The 9,970-nt window shown below is 39.2% G+C and overlaps 1 non-coding gene across 1 annotated transcript; it reads right to left on the reverse strand.

Moving 5' to 3' along the window:
* Positions 1-8,172: 8,172 nt before the first annotated feature.
* TRNAC-GCA lies at positions 8,173-8,244 on the reverse strand. Its single transcript has one exon. It is a non-coding gene; the product is annotated as a tRNA-Cys (tRNA).
* Between the last annotated feature and the right edge of the window lie 1,726 nt (positions 8,245-9,970).

Genomic DNA, 9,970 nt, shown 5'->3' on the forward strand with positions numbered 1-9,970 from the left:
TAACCCCTAACAAGAGACTCAGCTGTCTTTTGAAGATGATTTGCATCCAGGCATTAAGTTCTCCTCTCTATCTGTGGAAGTCCTTGATGGCATCTTCTTCCAGTAGAATGCTGTTTCATCTACTTTGGAAATCTATTGTTTAGTGTAGTGACCTTCATTAATTATCTTAGCAAGATCTTCTGGATAACTTTCTGTAGTTTCTACATCAGCTGCTCTACTGTGTACTTTATGTTATGGAGATGACTGCTTTCCTTAAACCTTATTGAATCAACCTCTTCTAGCCTCAAACTTTTCTGCTACAGCTTCCTCACCACTCTCAGCTTTTACAGAATTGAAGAGAGTTGGGGCCTTGCTCTGGGTTAGGCTTTGACTTATGGAAATGTTGTGGCTGGTTTGAGCCTCTGTTCAGATCACAAGAACCTTCTCCATATTAGCAATAAGGCTATTTCACTCTTATCATTTGTGTCTAGTAGAGTAGCACTTCTCATTTCTTTTAAGAACTTTTCTTTTGTATTCACTTCTTGGCTAACTGGGACAAGAGACCTAGTTTTTTAGCTTTTGACATGCTTTCCTCACTAAACTTAATCACGTCTAGCTTTTGATTTAAAGTGAGAGATGTGCAACTCTTCGTTTGAACCCTTAGAGGCCATTGTAGGATTATTAGTTGGTCTTATTTAAATATTGTTGTTTAAAGAGGGGATAGAGAGGCTCAAGGAGAGGGAGAGAGAGAGGGTATTGTCTGTCAGTGGAGCAATCAGAACACACACATTTATCAATTAAGTTCACTGTCTTATGTGGGCATAGTTTGTGGCTTCCCAAAACAATGAGAACAGTAACATCAAAGATCACTGATCATAGATCACCGCAACAAATACAATAATAATGAAACAGTCTTAAATATTGCACAAATTACCAGAATGTGGCACACAGACATGATGTGAGCAAATGCTGTTAGAAAAATGATGCCAGTAGACTTGCTCAATGCAGGGTTGCCACAAACCTTCAATTTTTTTTTTTAAAAGCAATATCTGTGAAGCACAATAAGGTAAGCCTGTATAACCATACCAGGCTCTCTCCCTGGACCTGGACTTGTTCCCAGGTCCATCCCTAGTCATTGGCTAAGATCCTGCGTCTAAGATCCTGAATCAGATAGAATATTCTCTTCTACTTGTCCTTCTACTCTTTCTGCCTGTTTCATGACCTGACTGAAAATATTGCCACTGTCTAGAGCTTTCTGCTGTGCTTCACTCCCAGGTATAGATGGCAGCCTACACTGGAATCAAGCTCATCACTGTCCCTTTGGATATTAGGATTTGCATTTGCTTGCTGTCCAGTTTCACTGGAGCCAAACTGTAGGATGAGCAGTTTGGAACAAGAGTTCTAAACTGGAATTCTGGTTCTGACACTTTTTAGCTGTGTGATCTGAGACACGTTATTGACTTCTTTGAGCCTTAGTTTCCCCATCTGTCATTTGAGGGTATAGGAGATCCAACCAGTCCATTCTGAAAGAGATCAGCCCTGGGATTTCTTTGGAAGGAATGATGCTAAAGCTGAAACTCCAGTACTTTGGCCACTTCATGAGAAGAGTTGACTCATTGGAAAAGACTCTGATGCAGGGAGGGATTGGGGGCAGGAGGAGAAGGGGATGACCGAGGATGAGATGGCTGGATGGCATCACTGACTCGATGGACGTGAGTCTGAGTGAACTCCAGGAGTTGGTGATGGACAGGGAGGCCTGGCATGCTGCGATTCATGGGGTCACAAAGAGTCGGACACGACTGAGCGACTGAACCGAACTGAACTGAATATCTATCTTGAAGAGAGGGTTACTGATTTCCTATGACAAGTAGCTAAAGCAGAGCCTCGCATATAGCTGGCACTCAAGCCTCCCCACCCTGCCTGCTCTAGCTCCTTCTCCCATTCCCCTAGCCCATGACACAGATTCTGTCCTATGTCTGCAGAGTTGCATCAACTGTTTCAGGCTGTTTTTTCTCTCTTGATTTGAGCTGAGTTGACTGCTTTAACTTCCCGAGCTTGTTTTCTTTTTGGCCCATATCCTTTAAACAAAAACTCTTTTTAGCTGCCTCTAGTTTACACATCTGAGCCACTTTGATCTATTTCTTTCTAGCGTAAGAGCCATTTGTTCTCTTTTGGAAGTAAGTAAGATGCATTTTCAAAGAACACTATAGTCATCTCCAGAGAAGACATTGGCCTGATCTCCCCAAAGATGAGGTATAGCGTGGATGACATTCATTATGTTCACATGCAAATGATGTTCTTACAATAGGGGGACATTTCTTGCACATTTTTAAGGCTGTAACAGTGCTTTGAACTGCAAATAGGATGTAATGTGATGGCGCTTTGTGATAAGAGTATTTTTGCAATGATTTCCAAGTGCACAATTTATTATTTTTTTCAAGGTTACAATTAGAATTACATGACCATATGACTTTTCTGGAAGGCATAAAGCTTTTCTCTAGAGCCCGCCCCCCTCAGACACCTTAGCAGGAATAATTTGAAGAATGGCTGGGATCCCATATGTTTCTTTATTCCTCCTAGACAGCGCTGACATTTGGGGATTTATTCTTAGAGTTTGCCTCTTTGAACATGTTTGGTTCAATTAGTCTACTAAAGCTGAGGTGGCATAAACTGTTTTTTAAAGAAGTGGTACCATATTCAGAATAGGATGTTTGAGACACAACAGATGGGCTTGTGAGCAAGCTAAACTGCCATTTATCAAATTTAGAGTAAACTTAAGTAGTTCCAGAGTACCTAACCCAGTTCCTTAAAAAGTAGAAGCTCAAGAAATGCTGGTTAGAAGAAAGAATGAATCATAAACTACTGATGGCTGGAAAACCTATTGACAACTTACTTAAATATGTTGTAGATTATTTAATTTTAGAATGTCAGATGTACTACTGCATGAATAAACTGTCACTAATCTTTCCTGAGATTAAAAGGTCAGAGCTGCTTTACATGATAGTGAGTTACTAGTTAAGGAAGACCTACTGTAATGGGCGTCTGCTGGTTTTGTTTGTCCAGTATCTCTGTTCCTTTTGGGGAGCTGTACCTGTCTCTGTAGCCACTGAGATTATCAAATATGGTATTGCCTGGCACTTGCCCCATGCTACGTCAGTTCCTGTACTATGTACACTATGCAACCATTCTTGGTGCAAGCATAGACATGTAGATGAGGGATACAGTTGGACAGATGCTTAGATAGTGAAAAGAGAGGTTTCTACTTAAACTGGGACTACTAAACTCAGAATTGGTGAGTCTGGACATTAGCATGCAGGTAAACGTTTAATGGCTATCTCTGGCTGACTTCCAAGAAATGCATATATATGCATATATTTAAATTTATTATGAAGTCCACTGATATAAGAGGTGTATAGCACAAATTTTAAGCAATAGTAAAATATTCAGTACTGTTTGTTGTGAATTTCATATAGCATATTGATTCTCACAGGATACCTTCACTGAGTTTTGCTCGACTCTTAAGTCTGTCGTCAACCTATGGTTGTCATTGAGGATAATGTAGTTCCAACACAATCATTAGTTGGTATTTTAATTTATCTTAGTGATAGAAATGAAATGATGAAGATATGTGCTAGAATTTATATTCACGTTAATGATGTGAGTGACTTCTTTGTTGAACTGGGTAATAGTTTTTGAATATTGGAAGAATATTTGCTTACTAGTATTTACAATGTAACAGCTATAGACACAAACACTTAAATTTAATCCCGTTATTCATAATCTGCATTTCCCCCATCATTTTCTGAAGTCTAGATAATCAACAAACAGTAAATCAAACCCTGATTTGTAGCATTAGCTGAGATCCATGGCTGACTTCAAGGTTCCAATATGACATCACTGAATATGGGGGTTGGAAATTAATGTGCTGTAGCATGCCAGTATAGCGGATTTTCAGTATACAGATTTATCAGAAATCAATAGCCTTAACAGCAGAGATAATAGGCAAATGTAGTTACACAATTAGAAAGCAAGGAGTTTTGAGTATTGATTGCCTTCTTTTAAAATATGTCATTTAATTGCAAATCACTATAATTTACTTTTTGTTAGTGATTAACCACCGACTCACTAGATCCCTGAAAATTTAAAAGTGGGCTCTCACAAGCCAGTAGAAGCTAGTTTCAACATATCACTGAACAAAAGGCTGTTGTGGTGTGGACAATTCCTTCACTAGATAGAGAGGGTCTGTCTGCAGAATGCAGGTTCCTCAAGGGAAGCACTGTGGAGAGAGCTACAGAAGGGATTCTGCCCAGGGATTCTCTCCATTTCCTTTTGTTTTCTAGCTAGATGGACCTGATTTTTGTTGCTACCAAATATTCCTGAAATGTCAAGAGCTCTGAACTTCATCACTTCCATTTAAAATGGTCTTCATTTTACAAGTGAAGTTTTTTGGTTATTAAATGCTGTCTCATTTAATCTTCAGAACAATCTATCAGATATCTTGCCTGTTTTTCTTTGTTCTCATTTTTCCGATACGCCATGAGAAGGGAAGTGACATGGGCTTGGGTGAGATTGAAGTCCAGTTCTGTCTGACTGCAAAACAACTTCCTCAGCCTGCCTTCTCAGCAAATGTAGGGTTACTAAACAGCAGATAGATCAGTGTCTGTAAGATTACTAAGCTTCTGACCTAAAGAAAAGAAAACATCTGTTCACTGGCCTCTTCTACCGCTCAGCCCCCTCCCCAGTCTGCCTTTTTGGCATTCCCTGTATATTTCCCCATGTAAGCCTCCTGTTCTCTCAAGTCTAGAGATGTTAACAGCTTGTGGGGTGGGGAAGTGGTTCCTATTCACCAAAAGAAGTCAGTCTAACTTCATTTCACAGATAAGAAAACTGCGTTACCAAAACTTGAGCTGAACCCCAAGAACTGCAGGCAGCATTGGAGCCAGAGTCCCCACCCCACTTTCCAACTGGGGAACATTCCTGCTGGCTGACTGTTGGTAAAAGAAGAATTGAAAAATACCCACTGTGCCTCCATCAACAAATTCTGCAAATGCCAGAAGGAAATTGTTTTCGTCATTATTAATGCCCTTTGACTATAGTTATCAAACTTCAGCGTATATGGAAATTATCTTTCTAGTCACATCCACAAAAATGTACCTGGATTTCAAAGTAATTATCCTGAGTGAAAGAAGACAAACAACAACAACAACAAAAAAAACAGTACCTATGGCATCATTTCGTTTAATACCATTCTAGAAAATGGAAACTATAGTGAAAGAAAGCAGATCAGTGGTTGCCTATGGACCACGAAGGAGCCATGGACTGCCAAGGGGCATCAGGAAACTTTTCAGGTTTGTGGTGATGGTTTAACAAAAGCTGGCTTAAAGCTCAGCTTTCAAAAACTAAGATCATGGCATCCGATCTCATCACTTCATGGCAAAGAGATGGGGAAACGATGGAAACAGTGATAGATTTTATTTTCTTGGGCTCCAAAATCACTGTGGACAATGACTGCAGCCATGAAATTAAAAGACACTTGCTCCTTGGAGGGCTTCCCTTGTGGTTCAGCTGGTAAAGAATCTGCCTGCAATGAGAGAGACCTGGGTTCAATCCCCGGGTTGGGAAGATCCTCTGGAGAAGGGAAAGGCTATTCTGGCCTGAAGAATTCCATGTACTGTATAGTCCATGGGGTTGCAGAGTTGGACATGACTAAGCAACTTTCACTTTGCTCCTTGGAAGAAAAGTAATGACAAACCTAGACAATATATTAAAAAGCAGAGACATCACTTTGCTGAAAAAGGTCCATAGAGTCAAAACTATGTTTTTTCCAGTAGTCACGTACAGATGTGAGAGTTGGACCATAAAGAGGCCTGAGCACTGAAGAATTGATGCTTTCAAAATGTGGTGCCGGAGAAGACTCTTGAGAGTCACATGGAGAGCAAGGATATCAAACCAGTCAATCCTAGAGGAAATCAACCTTGAGTAGTCATTGGAAGGACTGATACTGAAAGTGAAGTTCCAATGCTTTGGCCACCTGATGCTAAGAACGGACTCATTAAAAAGACCCTGATGCTGGGAAAGATCGAAAGCAGGAAAAGGGGATGACAGAGGATGAGATGGTTGGATGGCAACACCAGCTCGATGCACATGAGTTTGAGCAAGTTCCAGGACTTGGTGATGGACAGGGAAGCCTGGTGTGCTGCATTCATGGGGTCGCAAATAGTCAGACGTGACTGAGTGAGTGAACAACAAAATGTCAAAAGCCAATAAGTTTAACTTTTTAAATATGTGTAGTTTATTGTATGTCAGTTATACCTCAATATAGCTTTTTGTTTTTGGAAATAAGTTGCTTTATACTTATTCCCTAGACATTTTATGTGTGTGTGTATCATTTCTTTCAGGCAGGTTTTTGCTTTGGTTTTAAATGATCTATTAACAACTGACAGTGAACATTGAATAGAAACATCAAAGTCAATAGTTCAGTTGCTTCAGTTGGTTCAGTTGGTTCAGTTCAGTTGCTCAGTCGTGTCCGACTCTTTGTGATCCCATGAACCGCAGCTCACCAGGCCTCCCTGTCCATCAACAACTCCTGGAGTTTATTCAAACTCATGTCCATTGAGTCAGTGATGCCAACCAAACATCTCATCCTCTGTCGTCCCCTTCTTCTCTCGCCTTCAATCTTTCCCAGCATCAGGGTCTTTTCCAGTGAGTCAGCTCTTTGCATCAAGAGGCCAAAGTATTGAAGTTTCAGCTTCAACATCAGTCCTTCCAATGAACATTCAGGACTGATTTCCTTTAGGATGGACTGGTTGGATCTCCTTGCAGTTCAAGGGACTCTCAAGAGTTTTCTCCAATACTACAGTTCAAAAGCATCAATTCTTCAGTGCTCAGCTTTCTTTATGGTCCAACTGTCACATCCATACATGACTACTGGAAAAACCATAGCCTTGACTAGACAGAACTTTGTTGGCAAAGTAATGTTTTTTCTCTTTAATATGCTGTCTAGGTTGGTCATAAATATTATTATATGAAAAGGAAAAACAAAACCCCAGTCTTGTAAATCACCACTGAGTCATAAAATCTATAGTCTTTTATCATGTTCCTGATTACAAGTCAAAATGTATATTGGAGAAATCAATGAATATGTAATGCTTCACATTACTTATGTTTTTCCATTGGCCTGTATTTTTAAAGATCTTTTCCATATTTCTACATAGTCCTTGAATGTGTCAATTTCAATGGGATTTTGCTTATAATTAAATTCACATACTGTGATTTGCTTATTGATTTATTTGTATCTAAATATTTGGGTCATTTAAGCTTATTAGCAATAACACATAGTTTAGTTTTAGCAATTTTCATAAATGTATTTTCTCATTTGAGTTATACCCTTGCCCTATATTATTGATATTTCAGTGTGACATAGAGGAAAGGATATTGAACACAGTATCCAAAGAATTGGGCTGAGCTTTGACTTGCCACATACTGGCTGAGGATCTTCTAAAAGTCACTTAATATATTTGGGGCATTTAGAAAATATGAGCAATAGAAATAATTATACTTGTTCTATTAATCTCACAAGATGTGGTTGAGAATCATGCAAAAATTTACAATTATGGTTATTATCCATTAATTCACTGGGCTATTTGTTCATTGGAATCTTTTAGATATAGATTTGTATTCATTCCAAGCAGATTTTGAAAAAAAAATTTTCCCTGTCAAATTAATCATGAATGATTTTTCATTCTTTCAAATTCCTCTTCATCTCCATTATGCTTTTTGTGTGTGTGCAGGTGATATGGTTTGATGTAATCAAACCTGCTTAGCTTGTTATTTATAATTTCCTATGTTTCAGAAAATTTAGGAAATACTTAGAAACCTACTTTTAACAGATTTAAAGTATTTAACTCAGTAGTATATTTGGAATTTATAGTGGCATGTGGTGTGAATTGTGGGTGGAAATTAAAATCTTTAATTCTATACTAAAATTTTTTCTCAATAGCATTGAATAATTAAGAAATCAATTTATTTTGTGTTCTGGATGTTGTAGACACTTGAAGTGAAGTGAAGTGAAGTCGATCAGTCATGTCCGACTCTTTGCGACCCCATGGACTGTAGCCTATTAGGCTCCCTCGTCCATGGGATTTTCCAGGCAAGAGTGCTGGAGTGGGTTGCCATTTCCTTCTCCAGAGGATCTTCCCAACCCAGGAATCGAACCTGGGTCTCCTGCATTGCAGGCAGACACTTTACCATCTGAGCCACCAGGGAAGCCTTAATGAGACACTTAATGAGAGCTAAATAAATATATATATTGGTGATGGCAAGAGAATAACTGTAAATATAGAAGTTGAAGGAAAACATTTATGTTTCAAAGTAAGATCTCTTCATATGCAGGAGTCTCTTATTTTGTTTCTCTAATCCTGATCTTCCCTTTCCGCAAAGCATTAAAAAAAATTAAGGTATAACTCACATACAACATTATATTAATTTTGATATACAACATAGTGGTTAGGTATTTGCATATACTGTAAAATGGTCACCATAACAAGTCTAGTTAACATCTGTCAAAATGCATAGTCACAAAAAAAATTTTGTGATGAGTCTCCAAAGCATCTTATGTACCCATTACATATAGATTCCTTCTCCTAAAAAACCATGTTACTTTTTTACTCAAAACATATCTTTCGTTGCCTACAGAATAAGCCAAAGTCCCTAATAATGAGTTCCTATCTCTGTCTCCAATTCTGTCTCCTGTTTGTCTTTGTTAAATCTGAATTATTCACTTTTGGTCACATATCATAAACTTATTACTGTGAATTTCCCTTTCCTAGTTTTCTCATGTAGAAAGATTTCCTCCTTCTTTCCACGGAGGGCACCCATCAGAGAGATAAATAGAAATTGAAATCCAGATCATAATAATTTCACCAATTGATGTCCTTGCCTCGGGGCTATGACTGTCCAAAGAGGATTTCTTAATTCTCATGAAGATGCCAAACTGGTTAGTGGCAGCTCTAGTAAGAAGATAATTAGGATCTCAACTGTATTTATAACCTTTTTTTTTTTATAACAGTGAGGTAAATGCCACAGTAGAAAAAGCATATGGTGGCATTGGAAGAAGTCACAGGAAGGGCTCTTCACTAAGTCTTGGACAGTCAAAGAAGGCCTTTTGGAGGAAAAGTTATCTAGTCTAGGTTCAGAAGGAATATGCCTGGTGATATAGGACATGGGTAAAGGAAGAAAGGGCCTTCCCTGGTAGCTCAGTGGTAAAGAATCCGCTTGCCAGTGCAGGAGACACGAGTTTGATCCCTGGGTTGGGAAGAGCCCCTGGAGAAGGAAATGACAATCCACTCCAGTATTTTCAGTTGGAAAACCCCATGGACGGGGAGGCTGGTGGGCTACAGTTCATGGGGTTGCAAAAGAGCCAGACATGACTTAGCAACTAAACAATAACAAAGGAAGAAAGAGAGAGCATGGTAAGTACAAGGAACAAAAAGGAGTGTGGGAAGCAAGAAGTATGAGGAAGTGGGTTGCAAAGGGGAATGGTGAGCACTGACATTGGGGTAAGTAAGCAAGAGTCTGACAGGGGAGGATTAAAGAAAGCCTAATTTAGGGCATTGGACTTTTAGCTGAGGACAAAGAACAATTCAGGAGTGTGATGTAGATAGATTTATGCTTTAAGAGCTTTAGCTACAGTGTAGGGTAAAGAATGAATTGGGTGGAGCTTAGGGATGGAGGCGGAGAGCAGTACAGTAGGGAGATAAATCTACATCACTGTTGCGGTAATCCAAGTGGATGATGAGACCCTGAAGTATTTATCCTGATGGATACAGATTATGAATATGCTCTAGGTACATGAAATTAGGGTAACAAGAATTCTCAATGTTGATTACATAGGAGGAGGTCTGACCTCCAGCAGTGCCAACAGTGATGGTAAGTGGCAACTTTTAAGAGACCTCTGGATGGTAGAATAAACAAGATTGGCTGTCAGAGCTAG

The sequence above is a fragment of the Oryx dammah genome, unplaced genomic scaffold (assembly GCF_014754425.2).
Source record: "Oryx dammah isolate SB20612 unplaced genomic scaffold, SCBI_Odam_1.1 HiC_scaffold_26, whole genome shotgun sequence".
In the NCBI taxonomy this organism is placed as follows: domain Eukaryota; kingdom Metazoa; phylum Chordata; class Mammalia; order Artiodactyla; family Bovidae; genus Oryx; species Oryx dammah.